The sequence below is a fragment of the Mustela lutreola genome, chromosome 8 (assembly GCF_030435805.1).
Source record: "Mustela lutreola isolate mMusLut2 chromosome 8, mMusLut2.pri, whole genome shotgun sequence".
NCBI classification, from domain to species: domain Eukaryota; kingdom Metazoa; phylum Chordata; class Mammalia; order Carnivora; family Mustelidae; genus Mustela; species Mustela lutreola.
In genome coordinates this window covers 121,777,199-121,796,948 of record NC_081297.1, presented here as the reverse complement: position 1 = coordinate 121,796,948, position 19,750 = coordinate 121,777,199, and the positions used below count along the sequence as shown (strand labels likewise).

General features: G+C 38.2%; 1 long non-coding RNA gene across 1 annotated transcript in view; it reads right to left on the bottom strand.

The window, feature by feature from the left end:
- Positions 1–2,371: 2,371 nt before the first annotated feature.
- The window catches only part of LOC131839247 (uncharacterized), a 33,722-nt gene continuing 16,343 nt past the window's right edge, over positions 2,372–19,750 (bottom strand). Inside the window, exons 3-4 of the long non-coding RNA XR_009356882.1 lie at positions 17,741–17,822; positions 2,372–3,420 (exon numbers count right to left, since the gene is read on the bottom strand). This is a non-coding gene — a long non-coding RNA (uncharacterized LOC131839247). The remainder of the gene's footprint in view (positions 3,421–17,740; positions 17,823–19,750) is intronic.

The following is a 19,750-nucleotide window of genomic DNA, read 5'->3' as shown; positions in this document are numbered from 1 at the left end:
TAAAAAAAAAAAAAAAAAAAAAAAAATCAAGCACCTTTTGCTAGCTGCCGAGGAGAACATTACAAAGAAGCAATAAGTAATAGGTAAGCTCACCCTTAGCTTTTGTGTTTAAAAGGAATCAGCTTTCCAGGATGTCCCATTTCCATCCCTTGTAATGCAAGGCCTAAATGTCTTTGTGGCACATTTCTTGTAAAGATTCAAAAGTGGACCTTGAGATGGGATCTATCTGGGAAATATCCGATCTAGGAAGATGAGCCCATGACCATGTTTATTGACAAGTTTCCCCAGTAGCTATGTCCATAATGGACAGTGGAACCCTAAAGACAGATTCTTCTACCCTCTCACCTTTATAAATATGCCACGTAAAAACACTGTTTGGTCTGTGTGACAGGCTGCTTGGGGAAGGATATGTGGTGTTAGGAACGGCTGCCACGTTTCCTCTCAACAGAGGCATATGCTGTGTTAGCAACCAGAGCTATCCTCTTTTTTTGATGGAATCAAAATAGGCACATCATCCAAGAATGAAGATATCTGTGGTGCCTGCGATTAAAGCTAACCTCATTTTCAGTCAGGTGTCACATTCCAAGGGGAAGATGGTCTCTGATGCCAGCTTGTGGCTTTAGGAGGCTATCCACTTGCTCAGTAAAAGGCTCCCAGGTGAAGATTTAAAGGATCTTTAAAAAGAGATCCCCAGAACCCTAGGAAAACAATGTGAGGTCATCTGACCAGGTACTGGGTTATGACAACAAAACAGCAGATAATTTTTTTTAAAAGAAGTACATTTCTCCCCATGTTTTCTAGCATCTGATTAGAAATTATAGGTAAAAGAAATATTTAAATGACCCCTACTTTGACAATGAATGGACTTGAATTTCCATATCCTAGAAGAAACCAATTTCTTCGTTATGTTTGTGCCCTGGAAAACTTAATCCAAAAGACATTGTTGTCCTGAAATCTTATATGTCAGTACAGCTCAGATCAGTAGGGCTAAGATCAAATATCCTCTCATTCCTTCTCTTCAGTTGTATTCAGAATTGCAAAAAAGTTTAAGCTCCAGATGAAAGGGAATAGACAAGTATTTTGCAGCATAAAAATAAACTGCCTGTTAAGTATGATCTCTTAAGTAGGAAAAAATTTCTATAAGCTGGGATGTGTGTTACATGTGACTCAGAGACTGTCCATTTTCCACCAATCCGGTTTTTCACCTGCTGTTCTGAGGCCATAAAGTCTCAGAGGGAGGTCCTCTGTAATTTTATATGGAATTTGATGACTTAGAGGCCCATGGCAGGAATTAGGGAGCTCCACAGCTCCTGTAGAGAGACTGAGGCTCATTATCGGCATCTCGAACTAGCTCATTTTACAAGGTCATAAAATAGCAGAAGCTTGGTTAACCCCTTCAGTTTCACCCTTTGGGTAAAGTATTCTATACACCTAGATTGTGTATTCAGTGTCACTGGGACGAGAGAAGGGAAGGCTGGGTATGCCCAGAATAGTGGAGGACAGAGAGTAGGAGATCAGAAGTTAGAAGATTAGCCTAGTTTTTCATGGAGACCATCCTTCAAGCTTTCCCAGGAAATAAAAGGCTTCTAGTGAGGGGAAACAATAGACCTGAACAGCAGGAGTGTTTGGGACGGGAGCCAGAGAGCAAGAGTCACTAACAGAGAGTGGTAATTTGGAATGAATTGCTGTTTGTGTTGTGAAGCCCCAGGACGCAGCTGGTGTACTGGCTAACCTGAGGATTTGCAGTGACTGCATTGAAATGGTAATGAAGTTTTTATTTTATGATTGCAGATGTTTGCGGATTATTGTTATTAAGCTTATTAGTGTAACACTACAAATATGAGATTTTTATTTACTTGGTCTCTTATTTATGGGAGCTTTGTTAAAGTCTTTTTAACTCAAGTCAGGAAAACAAAAGCAGGGCAATAACCAAAAAGTGCTGAGCCGTCAGGCAGTTGTGGAGTGTGTGTGTGTGTGTGTGTACACGTACCTATGTGTGCCAGCACCCTTAATGTAAGGCTCTTCTACATTTAAGATAAATCCAAAGGTTCCCATTGTGGCTGTACCTTAAGTAATGTTTTCAAGTAATCTGTGCCCAGGTAAAACAATCCACCGTTAGACTAAGCGTGGTCACTATGCCTGGTTCTGTTCTCAGACTGCCCAGCCTATTCTGCCATTTTTAAACTTAACTTCCCCGTGCCTCAATGTCCAACTCTGTAAAATTGAGGGTAAAAAAATGCTAACTTTTTTCTAAAGTCATTGTGAGATTTAAGAGTGATCATCTGTACAGAGCACTTATCAATGAATGTTAGCTGTTACCTAAAACGATCATGACATTTAAGCATTTTATTCAAGAGATTGGGACAAAGAATTCTGTCAGAAACTTTATTATCTTGCATAGTGATCTCTCACATCCAACAATTGAAAGAAGGTGCACACATGTATTTTATATGGATAACTAGTTTTCAAGCAATAAAACAAATAATATTCAGTTATTTTATTGTTAGGCATAGTATGATCTCTTTTAATTATTCAGATTTGAAGAATCTTGAAATCTTTCAAGATATTATCACTGGTGAATAGGAAGTAACATAATAGAAAGGATCAACAAAGTGGTTACGAATCCAGTTATAAAAATTCCAAATGATTCTGTTTTCATTATAGTTCTCTTCCTAGCTTGTCAGAAGGACACAGGAAATATATGGGAAGAGAAATGAGCCTCTCCAAGGAATTCAATTTCTAACTTGCTAAAATAATTTCCTTAGTTTAGAAAAATCAAAATCCCCCAAAATATGCCATCTGTAAAAGTAAACTCATTACCATTATCCATTTCAAAATGAAAATGATTACCAGTTGGACGATTAAAGAGAAGCTACTCTCACATGGACTCTACAGCAATTCCTGCCAGTATCATGATCTGATGTTGATGATTTAAAACCAATTTGGGACACTAATGGAGAATCCTGGGAGTCACAGTCAAATACGTCTGGAGTCTAGTCATAACTTTACAATAAAGTTGACAACTAATAAAAATTTTTAAGTGGATCTATCTTCTGTAATTTTCTAAGAGTTCCACTAAAATGGGTTCATGGTCAGAGATTAAAGAGTAAGGGCTGAAGATATTTTTTAAGATTCCATTTTAAATACTCTGTTATGTATTTTATAAATTGTATGTTTACCTTAATGTGTTGATAACCTATTTCCTTAACTCAAAGCGGCCCCTAAAGACTCTTGAAGCAATAAGAAAACACTGTGTAGATTAGAAATCATTAATTTGAAACAGGAAAATGTCAAGAAATTGGAAAGCAAACCAAGTTCTCAAGTACATTAATAGTTCTGAAGGGTAGCTTCCATTAGGTTGGTTTCATGGTGTCTTAAACCAGCATGCACCAATACCATAGGCTGTCATCGAGAAGACTTCTGTATAAAAACAAAAATAAAAACTTTGTTTTTATATAAAAACAAAGTTTTCAGAAATTACATTTTATATCTCATTATTATAACTTAATTTCTTACAATTTAAATAATTCTAAGTTCAAAAACAATTCACTTAAAATAAGTTCCCTTCTGTAGTGGAGATTTCTGCAAATGGAATTTGTAACCGTAAGTATAATATAGTCTGGAGCTGCCAAGGACCACCCCGTAGAGAAAGACTTGATGAGATCACGGCCAACCCAAAGGAAGGTTGAGGCAAGAGATGGAAAGAGACAGATAACTGTGACATCATTTGAGGCCTCCAGAGTCAGCCATGCCTGGGCTTTATGATTCTGCAAGCCAGTAAACTCTTTTTGTGGCTTATGCCTGTTGGAGCTCAATTTCCATCACCTATGACCAGGGGAATCCTCACTAATAAGCCACCATGGTCAAGGGTTTGGGGGAAATGCTTCAAATTTTATTTGTCTCTTGCAGATTCACAATGTGCACCAACTTGTTAAAAGATCTGAGAAAACCTGCTGGAAAGGAACTTGTGTCTCTTTGTTAACCCACTGTTTCCCAAACGTGGTTGATGGTAGAGTCTCCTTTTATGCAACACCTACGAACATCTATTTCACTGAGCACAGTTTGGGTTGTGATGGTCTTCTAAGGCATGGAGGGAAGAGAGTTGTCAGAAACGACCCCAGCAGTACTCCAGAGACTCACTGAAAAGGAATTCATCAAGCAAAGTAACCTCTAATAGATGAGCAAGTCTAAGTGGGGAGGCCGACAAAGGCAGGTCTTCTCTATGCCCTACCCTCCTTTCTCTATAGCCCTGAGATAGGAACAGACGAGACCTCCATCATCTCTTTAAATGGCAAATTACAAGGAACTCACTGTAACCTGTTGATCCTTCCTCCGCCACTCTGAAATCAGTGGGTATTCCTGACTTTATCCCTCTCTACAGAATCTCCACCACCTGTGAGAGGAAGATATGCAGGCTATTTTAAACTTCTTCATTGAAGATAGCAAGAAAACTCATCTTCCAGACTTCCCTCAGATTTCCCAAGCCAAACTTCAGCTTCTGAGATGGGTCTCAGCCCTCTTAAATTCTGACAGGTAATGGCCATCTTTTCTACGACCATTCAAGTCCAAAAGCTTGAGACTCAGGAGAGCCCCTGGAATAAGTTCCAGCCCGAGTGCGGAAGACCAGCGTCTCACTTGGAAACAGAGGAGGCAAATTCTCCCTTACACTGCTTTTGTTCTCTTCAGGCCTCCCAGGGATTGGATGATGCCCACCCACGTTCGGAAGGACAATCCGCTCTGTTCATCCACTGATTCAAATGTTAATCTCATCCAGAAACACCCTCAAAGACATATGTAGAATAATGTTTAACCAAATATCTGGGCACATCTGTGTCCCAGCCAAGTTGACACATAAAGTTAATTATCACAATAACAAAAATCACATATGCTTCTGTTTCACTGAGACCTGAGGGTTTGTTCCAAAAGCATGAGCTCTCTGGGAGTTGGACAGCCCCTTCTCGTCATCATGGCCTTTGACATCACCTTAGTTCAGCAGTTACCAGCCTTGCTTGACATCAAAATAGAGAGTACTATGAAATCATGGATTTCTAGGCTTCCATTACAATCTGCTGAATGAAAATCCCAGGCTGAGGCCCATCATAGATCAGAATAGGAGATAGAGGCCCATTTCCAAGGGCTTTTAATAATCAACCTCACTGCTTTACTTTTTTTTTTCATTTTTTCATTTTTTTATTTTTTAAATTTTAATTCCAGTATATATATTCCCGTATGTTAACATACAGTGTTATCTTTGTTTCACGTGTACAGTACAGCGATTCAACACTTTCACACAATGCCCAGTGTTCCTCACAGCAAGTGCCCTACTTCATCCCCATCACCTGTTTCATACATCCCCCCCACTCACCTCCCCTCTGGTAACCATCACTTTGTTCTCTATGATTTAAGAGTCTGTTTCTTGGTTTGTCTCTCCTTTTTTTTTTTTCTTTTTTTCTTTTTGCTTTGTTTGGCTTTATTTCTTAAATTGCACATATAAGTGAAATCATATGGTATCTGTCATTCTTTGACTCACTCATTTTACTTAGCATTATACCCTCTAGATCCGTCCATGTTTTTGCAAATGGGAAGATTTCACTCTTTAGGACTGACTAACATTCCATTGAGTATATATACCACATCGTCTTTACCCATGCATTTATCCATGGACACTTGGGCTGCTATGATTTGGCTGTTGTAAATAATGCTGCAGGAAAATAACCGTTTTAAAGTACAGAGTCACTGGGTGCAGTGAACACAAAAGTCAGAGCAAGGAATTTAGTAGTTTCCAATAATTTATGTCCCTGTTTCTCACTCCCTCTGGGTTTTGTTTGCCTTCTGCCTCCCCCACCCTCATTTAGTAGGGAACCAGGAAGATAAAGCCATTTGCTGAGTTGCTAATGTATGGCAGGAATCAGACTATGTATTTTATATGTCTTATTTCACTGTAACCCTCTAGTCAACCCTGTGAGAGAAAAAAAAGGGGTCTATTTTACAGAGGAGAAAACTGAGGCTTAAGAGGATTATGTAATTTTACCAAGAGATTAACTGGTGAAAGAGCTGGAATTTAAACTGCAACTCATTTGATTTTTAAAAACCGTACTTTTCTCAACACATCATATTCTATGAGTAGTTTAGGAATACCAGATGGCTCCTGATTGGAATGGATTAAAGATTCAGGAAAGATAATGTTTAAAGCCTCTTGTACTGGTAAGCAATCAATAACAGGCTCAACTAGTTAACCAGATGTAGAAGGAAAGAGAGATGAGTGGTTTTCCACTCTATTTGGAAAATCCATAACATACTTTGGACAGCATTGTTCAAACACAGGATCAGGCTCATGGGGCACCAGACACTTTTATGAAATCTCCAATGTCCCTGTTCTACATCTTCATTTAACGTAACAGGTACTCAATAAAAGAATCTTGAACAAACAAATGATGTAAAATTTACACAGTACCTTTATTTTTTTTTAAGATTTTATTTATTTATTTGAGAGAGAGAGAGAGAGACCATGAGAGGAGAGAGGTCAGAGGGAGAAGCAGACCCCCTGCCGAGCAGGGAGCCAGATGTGGGACTCCATCCCTGGAATCCAGGATCATCACCACTGGAGCCAAAGGCAGTCACTTAACCAACTGAGCTACCCAGGCACCCCTTTTTATTTTTTTTTAAGGGAGTCTTCAATAACTTCTTGATTTGTTTTCACCCTGAGAGTGAGAATAAGAATACCAGACATTTGCATAATCTATACCTGCAAAGAGCTCTTTAGTATTTGCCATTCTTAAGATAAAAGGTGAATTAGTGTTAAGTATTTAAATCAGCAATTCTGAAAGACATCAGAAGCCTCCATTTCTGAATAACATTTAAAAAAAATGCCTGTTTGGCTGGAACGCTATAGTTCTGAAGAATATTCTTACTTAAGAGCCTTGTATATTTCATCATTTGGGTGTTCAATAAATGTTTGCTCCCTGATTGACTTTGAGGAGTAGAAGTATTCTCTAACTAGTGGGAAGCACTAGAACTAGAACTAGAGCACTAGAACTGATTGTCATAGACCTTGTGTTCTGCTCTTATTCCATCTTAAGGGGAAAAAAACCCCTTATATTTGGTAGTATCAGCAATCAAGAAACACAAAAGTTCAGGTTTGGAAAGCTATTACTACTCAACATGCACATGAACAAAATATTACTAAATTGCATACAGTATGAATCTATGATAATAAGTCCAAATTAGTATAAGTAGAACTGGTGAAAAAATATACTATATCCCCTAGAACCTGGAAAATCTGGAGGATATCACTACGGATTAATAAATGTATTCTTCTGCCATCAACTGTGTGAATAATTCGGCTAATCTGGCAATTTATGGGTTGTAGTGAAATGTCAAACACTTCCTTAGGCTCAAAAATCCTATGTGAGGTATCAGCAAGGATACAAGTCTTAGCCAAAAGTAGCAATTATCAATGGACTAGCTTTGTGCTCTGTAGCTATTTAACATGTAAACACCTTGGTAGATGTTACAGGAGACCTCTGTTTCTAAGCAAGTATTCAGCATTGTTGATCCTGAACTTTATTTCTCCTACTTTAAGAACTAATTTACTATTTGCTTTCCTTCTTCTCTCTCTTGCCTTCTCTTTCTCTCCTTCCATCCTTCCCCCCAACTTTTCCTCCTTCTTCCCACTACATCTCTCACTCCCTTGTTGTCTTTCCATACAAATTTCTTGGATCTCTATAATGGACCAGATCCATAGTAAACCCTAAGGATACCATGATGAACAGCATCCCTGAATTTAAGATCCTTACAGAAAAATGAAGGTGACACAACATAAAAAGAGATAGAATTCCAAGTGAGACTCACTGATTACCTAGTGAGATTAAAGGAGGTAATAAAATATTACCATAGTAGAAAAATTCAACAAGTCATAGCAAAGAGTAAAGAAATTCCTTCTGAATTTGAACTTAACACGTGTTCAATAAATTGAAACTGATGAAAACTTACTGAAATTACTCAATTTCTAAGACGTAACTACTTTATAATGGGAAAAATTCATAAAGCAGACATTATGATATCCAGTCCCTTGATGTACCGTACATTTGGTTATCAGGAATACTTTATTGCTTAACAATAGCAAAGGATTTTACTAATACTTTGTGTAACCATATTTGAGCATTATTTATTGCATTAAATACTTTTTCTTGAACCTAAAAGGTACACTAAATTATTTTCTGGATTCTCAACTCTGCTTTTATTATATCTGCAAGGAAATTTTTTTTCCCCACAGTTAATTCATTTAACAAATAGTTACTAAATACCTCCTATCTGCTAGGTACTTTGCCTGTGATTAAAAAAACAACAACAACAACAACAAAAAAAACACAGACATGGTCCCAGCCCTCATAAAACTTATACTGGTAAACAGTAAACAGTCTCAAAGTGTAGAATATAAATCATTGGCAAAGTTCAGAGTTTCCTTCAGAAAAATGCACTCTATAACAAACTTGGCTAGAACACCAATATCCCAGTAAATAGGGCATGACTGCCTCTGCTGTTTCAGAGCCACAGTTCTGAAACCACAGAGCAAAGGCTTAAAGCAAAATGGAACTCAGTTCAAATTCAGCTCTGCTCTTTCTTGGACCTCAGGACTCCATCCATAGAATGGGATTTGTAATTCCAACTTCACAGGCATATTGTGAAAATTTGATCATGTGTATACAGGGAGTAAGCACATTCAGGGTATGTGTGCTTATAGTAAACACCCAGAACATGGTAGCTTTTCACATTGCTACTCCTTCCCTTTGTATCCTATTCTATAACTAAACCAGTAGATTGAATGGTAGGTCCTGTTACCTTTGTGTATTTATGATTGACTGAGGGCTATCTGGAATTTTTTATTTAAATTCCTTGGTTTGTAAAGTTTTTCTGGATTATAAGAACTATGTTCTTGCTTTAATACTGAGGATTATGCAATCTGAGGATAATGCAGTATTTTTGAGTATAAGAGATTCTGGACCCTAATTGAAGGTTGCTCAATTAGTAAATATTTGAACCTATGATTTTTAAGGGGTGTGTGTATGTGAGAGAGAGAGAGTGAGTATGTAAATATGTGAGTATTTTAGAACATTTCAGCATCTTACTGCCAGGATTATGAACGTGAATTTAACCGATCAGTAATAAAGTTGTTGATGTAGCAAGTCAGAATTAAGTCGAAAATGGATTAACTCCCAAGAACACATTCTGATATTAGTAATTACTTTTAGAACTCATAGGAAGTGTTCGCTGTGTCTGCTGGTAATGGTTAAATCCCTAATTTAACTTTTCCCCATCCATTAAAGAAAACTGTAATCAGTTACTAATTATGAATCACTGCATTCCAGTTATGACTTCACACCATTGACAACTTGCTTCTCCCCTTCCCCAATCATTTGACTTGCTTCACCATGTGTTTGATAGTGATAGAAGGATCACTTAAAATTAGTGGTAGAGTGTGAATCATTTACGTGAAGAGAATTGTAGTCTTAATGCAGTTAAGTTACGAAGCTTATTTGGTAAAAGTCTAGGAAAAACTAATATGTGGTAATATTTTCACTATTGTTTACATTATAGAACTTACTGCTTTTTGTGTATATAGTCACACATCCCTTTCTTTGTATTTCAAGGAAATATTTGTGTTAAACATAACAAAATTTAGTCCATTAGAAAATTGATCAAAGGGAAATATCTAAAATGAATCTAGCATTTTCTTCCTAGGAACAAGTATTTAGTAATAAATCTTTAAAATCACATTTAAGGACCTTTTTCCAAACAATAGGATTTCTTTTTCCATTCCACAGATGACTCTACTAGCCAGAGCAGCCACATGTCCGCGCTGATTCTTTGACTCAAGATTCACATTTTATGGATGCTGAGGGACCGTTTTATTCTTAAATAAACAGCTTTGTTGAAAGACGTATTACTTGTAAACCTGTATCATAAAAGAAACCTTTTCGTCTTTTGACCTGACCTTCTCCCACCTTCACTTCCGTCACAAAGAATTTTTAAGAAAAAGGGAGGACATAGGAGGGGTGGGGGTGCTGGGGTATAATCTTAAAAGAACAAAAAAGTGGTTTATCCGGCAGACCCTGGCTACTACTCTGGCATCTGAGTGGACAGACTGTATCTAAATGTTTTCTCTTACCAATGACACTTACAACAAGTATAAGTAGGCACTTTATATGTGGAAGGCATGATTATTAACTCTGAGCAGCTTAAATATAGTGTTTGGCAGGGTTATTTTTTAAATAAATAATTTTAAAAATATTCCTGCAAAGAAGCTACAAGTGAGAGATCTCTTTTTTAAAGGCTGAAGGAGAAAAGAACATGAGGAGGCCATGTCCAAGAATATGCTCACAGATTAAGCCCTGGAACGTGAATACTGTGTGTGTGTGTGTGTGTGTGTGTGTGTGTATTTGAGTGTCTTTCTGTCCTTACATCTCTCAGTTTTAAGATTTTACTGTTTCTGTGCTTCTCTAACTGGTTTCCCACCCTCAATGACTTCATCCACCAATCCTTGGCAAAGCTAATTTTCCCTTCTTTTGCCATATGCTTCTGAAGTGTGCTTTACCAGTGCATCTTACACAAGCCATAGGTTTCATTCCTTGTCCTGAATCTCGGGGTTGACTCTACTGAAATATGGCAGAGTCGGAGGAATGCATTTGATCTGATGATCCAGAACCCCCATCATGCATGTCAGCTTGAAAGTAAGTCCATACAGCATAGTCGCAAGAGAGATGGAAAGTTATGTATGTTGTGGTGGTTTTTATATAGAGACTCTGAAAAGAATGTCTAACTTCCACCACGTCCAAGACAAAGGGCAAAGGAATGGTAGTGCCCCATCAACCCCTACACAGTCAACAAATCCTTATTGAGCTCCAGATACAATGCTGAACCATATATGGGTTGAAGAAACAAGTGAGGACATGTTCTACTTTCTTGAATTTTGAACTCCCTTCCAACGGAAAGGATAGGCATGTAAACATGCCTAACTATAAAGTGGAATGAGTCATAGTAAACTATAAGTTGTTTTTTGTTGTTGTTGTTGTTGGGGGTCTGCAGAATAGAATATCCTATCCATTCATAAATGTGAATATCCCCCTCACCCCGTTTGAAAGGCACTTTGGCCCAGTGCATGATAGGAGTGTTTCTCAAACCTGGAAACTCTCAGTAGTAATTGTGGGTAGACAGTGTCATAGGTACCTTCCTCTCAACAAACACCGTGACAAGTTTGTTTGTTTTTTTTTTTTTTTTGCCTCTGAGAAACAGTGACAGAGATGAAGCACTAGGTCTGTGGGTCTGTGGGTCTGTGGGTTGGTAGTTCCCATCTTCAAGTAGTCATTTAATTGAAAAGATTTTTTCTTTACTTATTAGAGAAAAATGTGGCAAAGTTTTTCACGAATATATTCTCATTAAATGTCAGTTTGTAAGTGATAACATGAAAAGTGGCAGATGATTAATTTCTGATGTGGTCAGTGACACTGGAGTAATCAAAGTTTGGGAGACATTCTGAAACACCCATGGGTGGATGTTAAGGAATTTCAACATCTCCCAGTGTTCTTGGAGTATTTTCACTGAGTCTTGTGCATGTGTCAAACTGGTTGGCGATATACCAAAATCAGAATGGATTTATACCAGTAAAGTACTAAGAATAGAGATAGGTTTTCTTAGAGAGCAAAGATACCTATCTAGTATTGTTCAACTTGTAAGAGATGAATTTCAGCCAAAGGAAAGAGAATTTTATCAGCTCTTGCAAATTGTGGTACCAAGGTTAATGCTGGATAACTTTGATTTCATTCCTTTTCCAAAGAAGCTACTTTTCAAATGCAAGTTTCAAGTTTTCTGGCTGAGTTTCTAATTCTGAATGTTTGAGAAGGATTCAAAAATGTAAAGTTATCTACAGAAGGACAAAAAAAAAAAGCACCTAAGAGAAGTTTTTCTAGTAAAAAGTTTAATAAGCAGTCACTTTAATATCATAAGATGCAATAAATTACCATTGCCTTAAGTTTTTAAGCACTGGATAATATTACCCCAAATCAATATAAAAATTATTTATTATTGTATTACCATATGATCCAGCAATTTCATTTGTGGGTGTTTACCCAAAGAAAGTGAAAACACTAACTCAAAAAGATATATGCACCCCTGTGTGTATTGCAGCTTTATTTACAATAGCCAAAATATGGGAGCAACCCACGTGCCCATCCACAGATGAGTGGATAAAGATGATGTATATACTATGGAATATTACTCAGCCATAAAAAAGAATGAAATCTTGCCATTTGCAACAACATGGATGAACCTAGAGGGTATAATTCTAAGTGAAATAAGTCTTCCAGAAAGACAAATACTATGATTTCACTCACATGTGGAATTTAAGAAACAAAACAAATGAACAAAGAATAAAAAGAGACCAAAAAATTGGGGTGCCTGACTGGCTCAATCAGTAAGATAGGCAACTGTTGATCTTGGAGTCGTGAGTTCAAGCCCCACATTGGAGTCGGGGTACAATCTACTTAAAAGCAAACAAATGAACAAACAAACAAAAAACAGACTCTTAAATATAGAAAACAGACTGGTGGATACCAGAGGGGGGATGGATAGGGGGATAGAGAAAATAGATAAAGGGGATTAAGAATACAGTTATCTTAATGAGCACTGAGACATGTATAGAATTGTTGAATCCTTATATTGTACATCTGAAACTAATATAACACTGTATGTTAATTATACTTGAATAAAAAGTCTAGTGAATAATTATTCCATAAATTCTTCTTGAATTCCCACAGTGTTCATTATGGCAACAGTGAGAAGGCACTCCTTGTTTTGACATTAAAATCACCCTAATCAACCTAAGAACTATAATCATGTGACACCCCTACCCTATTCTACTCATGGCTGCCAACCACACACTTACGTGCAGCTTGTCTCTTCAAGTCATTAGTGCAAAGGAGCTACAAGAAAAAAATTCACAATATGACTAGAGCAAAACACACACACACACACACACACACACACACACAAACACACACCCCTGGTTTGTTGAATTTAAGTTGGTCGTAATGAGAAATAACTTTCATACCTTTGAATCTTTCACTAATGAATACTTTAAACACCAATTGAACTCTTGCTAAAATCCATTTGATGCATTATAATTGCACATGTGAAGGATATTACCTACTCGTTGATCTAGTTTTTTTTTTTCTTTTTAAAGTTTATCTAATCAGAATTTCATAATCCTAACCATTAAATAGTATGTGCACTTTCGGTGGTTATCAGTCTACACAAGAGGGTGAAAATTCAACAAGTTGGTGGTGTATTAGGATTCTCCTGAGAAACGGAACCAATAGGAGATATCTACATCCATATATACAGCTGAAAATGAATAGATATAGATAGATATAGATACAGATATCTTGGGACTTCTCAGCCTCCAAAATCATGTGAGCCAATTCATCTTTTATATATATATACATATACATATATATAAATATGTGTGTTTATATATATATAAGGCTGAGAAATCCCACAATCTGCCATCTGCAAGCTAGAGAACCAGGAAAGTCTACTGTGCAATTTGGTCTGAGTCCAAAGGCCCGAGAACCAGAAGCTCAGATATCTGAGGACAGGAGAAAATGGACGTCCCAGCTCAAGCAGAGAGCAAATTCTCTCTTCCTCCACTGCTGTGTTCTGTTCGATTGGGGGATGACCACTCACGCTGTGAAGGCAGTTCTTCTTACTCAGTCTTCTGGAAACAACCTCACAGACACGCCCAGAAATGTTTTACTAGCCTTGGGGTATTTCTTAGGCCAGTCAAGTTGACACAAATCCAACTGACACCCATCCCAGGGGGTCCTGTCAGCCTCACTGACATTCTCTGACATTCATTTATAGCCTTTTGTGGGCCTGGCACTGTGCTACGTGTTTTATTTGCACAATCACAGTTTGTCCTCTCGGCATAATGTGACAGGTGACGTATCATAATTATCTCCATTCTCCAGATGAGGAAACTGAGGCTGAGGGAAATCCAGCAACTTGCCCACGATCCCAGGGTGAGAGGCAGAGCAGACATTAAACAGAGTCCTCTCTGATACCAAAAGACTACACCCAAAGCCGTAACCCTCTAATTATCCATTTCCAACTTGAAAACGGGTCCCTGGCTATTTCAAAGCATTCTATATAAAGCAGATATGAAAGTCAAGTGATATTAATGACATTGGTTAAGTAAACAATGTGATTGTAGACTCTCTTGAATTGAGAGTTTTCTTTTGTGATTATGTATATCTCACTTTGTTTTATAGATGAAACTGAGATTTAGTACCAAAAAAAAAACCTTTATGAAAAGTAGTTGGTCAGAAAAGCCATCTGGCAAAAACAATCACTGTACACCTTCTTTCTTCCCAGGACCTAATGGGAAAGCATTAAATTGACCTCAACTCCAAGTTTCCCAGGGTTTGGCAGGCCGTCTCTTAGTGAGGGGTGGTGCGACCACACAAGCCGTCCAAACAGCTGCTCTGGGACCCGGCCACTCAGGGTGTGGCCGTTTGGGCCGTTGTGGACGGTAGCAGTGAGCAGACCCCAAAGCCAGGTTCTCGCAGGAGTCTCCTCGGCATCCAGGTGGTCCAGGAAGGTCTCAGCATTTTCTCCCAGCCCTCTCGTCTGTCCTCCGCCTTTATCCAGAAAGGTTGGCTGGATCAAGGGAGGCTTCCACTCCCAACTAGGAGAACAGTTGAGGAGGCAAAATGCCTCCCAGTGTGGGGGAGTGCCAGGCTTCCAAGCAGCCATGTGCCTATTTGCGGGAGCACTTGAGTACGAAACGGGCCTGTCAATATACATGTCAGTGTTCATCCCACTGCTGTGACTCAGCTGGGAGCGCGCTCTGCTGTGGGGGTGGGCTTGTCCTTTCCATTCCTCTCAGGATTTCCTGTGAGTTGAAGGATCACGAGGAGCTGCCAGAACGGGCATGTGCAGAAGGCAGGTAAAGTGGCACGTCAGTAAGGAACGAGCACTCTGGGTTTTTTGGGGGGAGTGGGAAGTCAAAACCCAGCAATTAACGCAGGAGGTTGGCTGGGGAAGTCAGAAAGGAAAGCGCACTGGCATTCCCATTAGGCAGAAAAGGACCCACAGAGCGGTTAGAAGACCCGGAGGGAAATAGAAGCTGAAGAACTTTCCCTACTTACACACTAATGATGTTTATCTGCACAGAGCCTGCTTTTGTGCTGGTGTTTTATATACAATTTAGGGGCCATTAAATTTTAATTCAAGATAATTCATTAGAAATGTAATTTATATTGGAAGTTTCAGCATAGTAACTCAAACATTTCAGAAACCTCTGTTTTTACTTACACACTGTGTTTTGCCTCTACCACAGAGCCAACAGCTCGGATACAGTAACCCGCCCAAAATAATTGACTCCTACCTCCAACCTTGCTTCTGAATATTCAAACACACAGCTGTGGGAGTGAAGTGAGAGGCAGGAAACCTGACAGTGAAGAAAATCTCTCTGTTTCACATAAACTCGGGCACTTTGGGGGTTGGGAGATGTGTTTTCAGGAGTGTTAGACACACTTCTTCCGTCCTAATTGAGAACGTTATCAGCATCTTGTAAATTACAAATGCAAAATTTAAATATTCAATTTAAATCAAATAGGAATGAATGAAGAAAAAAAACCTCAAAAACCCTCTAACAGAAAAAAAGTCTTCAATTTCTTAGATTATTCATATCAATTTATATCCCTACCCAGATACTGCATTTTCGGTTTAAAATAAACGAATTGCATCAGTTTAATGATGTGTGAGGACATCATTAGGAATGGACATTAGAATCATAAAGATTACAGTCAAATCTAGACCCCATCTGTTCATATGACATTGGATGAAACATTTATTCACTCTAAGCCTTGGGTCCTTGTCTGAAAACTGAGGACAAATAATTCCTACATAACACATGTAATAGAGAATCGAAGTCTCCACCAGTTTGTAAACGTCAGGGGAGTAAAGAATCTGAGGTTTTTGTGTTTTTCCCATCAGTTGCTATATCTTCAGTACCTAAGATTTTGTATAGCATGCCAGTATTTGTTGAATGAAGGAATGACTCTTATGTACAATAAAGGAGATCCCATATGTGAATGTCTGTCACAGTTAATTCATAAACATTTTTTCCTTCGATAACTCTACATTACTCCATCTTCCTTCCCACCTATTAATTCAAATGTTTAAGGCTGAATTTTTTTTTTAAGGCTGAAAATTCTTTTGATTCAATTCCTATAATAAGTTCATCTTCAGGTGTCCTTATATATCTACACTAAGAATTATCTTTGAGACCTTTATTCTCTTTCCTTATCAAAGCTATTAGCAAGTACTGTTAACTCAACCTCCATAATATATCTCAGATCGGTTCACTTCTGTCCAGATCTACTGCCACACTCTAATCTAAGCCACGATCCCCTAAATGTAATAACCTCACATCTGGTCTCTCCAGTTCCACTGTGTTTCTACAGTCCGTAGCTGGGTTTCCAGTCTTGTCTTGTATCCCTTTCTCTCTTGTCTGTGTTCCACTCATCCAGACTTCCTTTCCTTTCCTCACATACCAATCTCTTTCTGTTCTTAAACCTTCATGCTTGTTGTTCATTCTGCCTAGGACTCTTCTTACCCTGGCTTTTCTATCGTGGTTCCTGTAGGCCTACCAGGTTTCTGCTCAAACACCCCTCTTCAGAGATACTTTCCCTCTTTACCACATTTTCTCTCCCAGTTATTTCCTGTAACACTTGGAATAAAATCCAAACTCCTTGCCGATAGCCCAAAGCATGATCTAACCATGCCCTGCCCGACTCCTTCAACTCATCTTCTGCCACTCTGTTCCTTGGTGCCACCTCTGTGCCAGACCCCTCCCCACCGTCCTCACTCAGGCTGCTCCAGTCAGGACAGAAGTAGACCTTACAAATCATATGAGAAATCAATATAAAATTGGAATGATAGCAAAAATACAGTAAAAGGTATAAAGATAAGAAAGCAAACAAAACAAATGAAAATAAAGGATTAAAAAAGTAGTAGTGAGAAAACAGGAGAAATGGAAGACTGACAAAGGAGACACAACATTTGCGTAGAAGGAGTTCCCAAAAAGAAAAAGAAAAACATTTAACAAAACAAAAATATAAAGTTACAATTTAGGAACATTTTCTTAATTTTTTTTCAATTAAAAGTACTTAACTTGGGGTACCTGGGTGGCTCAGTGGGTTGAAGCCCCTGCCTTCAGCTCAGGTCATGGTCTCAGGGTGCTGGGATCGAGCCCCATATCGGGCTCTCTGCTCAGCAGGGAACCTGCTTCCTCCTCTCTCTCTGCCTGCCTCTCTGCCTACTTGAGATCTCTGTCTATCAAATAAATAAAATCTTTTAAAAAAAGTACTTTATTTTATTTTATTATGTTTTGTTAGTCACCATACAATACATCATTAGTTTTTGATGTAGTGTTCTATGATTCATTATTTGCATATAACATATAACACCCAGTGCTCCATGCAATACGTACCCTCCTAAACTCAGAAAATGTTCTTTAAATATAAATCTGAGTCGCTATGTTTCAAGGGCACACTATGCCATGACAGAAAAAAATTAATTCACCATAGTTAATGATTAGTCTTATGTTGTTAGCATAATTATGAAATACTCCAAATACAGAAAGAAATGGACAGCCAGGCAAAACTATCAAATTACTTACAAAGGAAGGAAATTGTGTTGGCTTCGGAAATCTTCACAGCAGTTATAAATACCAGGAAAAGTGAAGCAATGCCTGCAAAATACTCCACAAAGAAAGGGTACATCAACAATTCTGTATTCAGCCAACGTGCCCCTAAAGAATAAAAATTTCAGATGTTTTAAATATACAAGAATTCATGGAATGTTGTTCTTTGGGGCACTTCATAGGGAAACGACCAGAGAAAAAATTTCAATTCATCAAGATATAATGGAGGAAACTACAGAAAAAAAAGAATGTTAGTGACCCTTGAATATATTTAACTGTACAATTAGAACGATTATACAAATTGCAGTTTGTGGCAAAGAAAGGTAATGTAAATTGTACACGGCCTGATGATTAAAAAAGAGAACGCAATTTTTTTTTTTAATGGGAGATAAAAGAGAAAGAATGTGAGTGGAATAGTAAATCTCCCATCTGTAACAGCCAAGAGTCAAGCACTATAATTTAAAATGGACTTAGAAGCCTATATAACTCTACAAAAGAGAACATTAAGAAAGGTCACTGAATAAAGTTGGGGAGGGAAAGAGAGGGCGAAGAAGTGGAATAGTAAACCAGTTACCTTCATCATTGTTCATAAAGGGAAACTAATAAATTTTGTTTAATAAATTTTTAAAGATTAGGACTTAATGGTATTATATAAAGATATAATTATGAAAATATTAAAATAAAAAAGTATAAACCTCCCTAAATCTCAGCCAGACTTCCCACCGAAAACAATAAGTGGACAAAGCAAACAGGTCGTGTGGTAACAGACCTTTTTAAAGAAAGTTAGGAAGAGAGGGGCACCTGGGTGGCATGGTCGGTTAAGTGTCTGACTCTTGATTTCAGCTCAGATCGTGATCTCAGTGTCCCGCGATGGAGCCCCACGTAGGCCTCCTTGCTGAGTGTGGAGCCTGCTTAAGATTCTCTCTCTTCCTCTCCCTCTCTCTCTCTCTGCCCCTCCCTTCCACACACATGCACTCTCTCACTCTCTCTCAAAAAAAAAAAAAAATAATAATAATAAAAGCTGTTAAAGAGAAACGTGATATAACAGAATAACAAAATTAAGACCAAGCATTTTTGCCTATCAATAAGTGTAACTTGTCTTGACTCATCTATTTAAAGGAGAACTTTTACAAACTGAATCACAAAATAGAACCTACTTCACACCAAATACAAGGGAAAAAAATCAAAGATAAAGACTTCGAATAAAAGAGTGGTCAAAGATCTACCAAACCAAAACAGATAATATAAAGCAGAAGCCATCCTCTTTATATCAAACTAGTGGAAATCAGAACAAATAGCTACATAAGACAGAGAAGAGAATCTAATAATGCCGAAGTGTGCAATTCCCTATAAAGATATAGCAATTGTGTATAGCTATCTGCCAAAAAAATCAACATGTAAAAACAGAAATTAAGGAGTTTTGGGTTTTTTTTTTTTAAGGTTTTATTTATTTGAGAGAGAGAGCAGAGAAGGAGGGAGGGCCAGAGAGAGAAGCAGGCTCCCCACTGAGCGGGGAGCCCAACATGACCTGGGACCCTGGGATCATGACCCGAGCCAAAGGCAGACACCCAACCAACTGAGCCACCCAGGCACCCCAAAATTACAGGAGTTATAAAGAGGAATAAACACAATGCTTATCTTGGGGGACTTCATTTCACCTCTCCATCACATGACCCATCAGATGGCCCAACAGCAAAACCTAGCCTTGAGAATAGCATCCAGGGATGAGGTAACCCGTAGCCATGGGGCGCACCATTTGCAAAGGGAGTGGTAACATACACAGCCACTTCCGGTTCAGTTTTAATTTCAATCTGCACTCAAGTGGCATCCCGCTGACACAACACATTCATAAGAAGAGGAGAGTTTCCTGTTCTTTTCATGAAGCTTAGTAACCTTGGTTTCTGGGACTCCTTGTTTTGGAAAAAAAAAAAAAAAAAAAAATCACTTCCTGATGATTTCTCTGCTGAAGAAAAATCTGATTAAAAA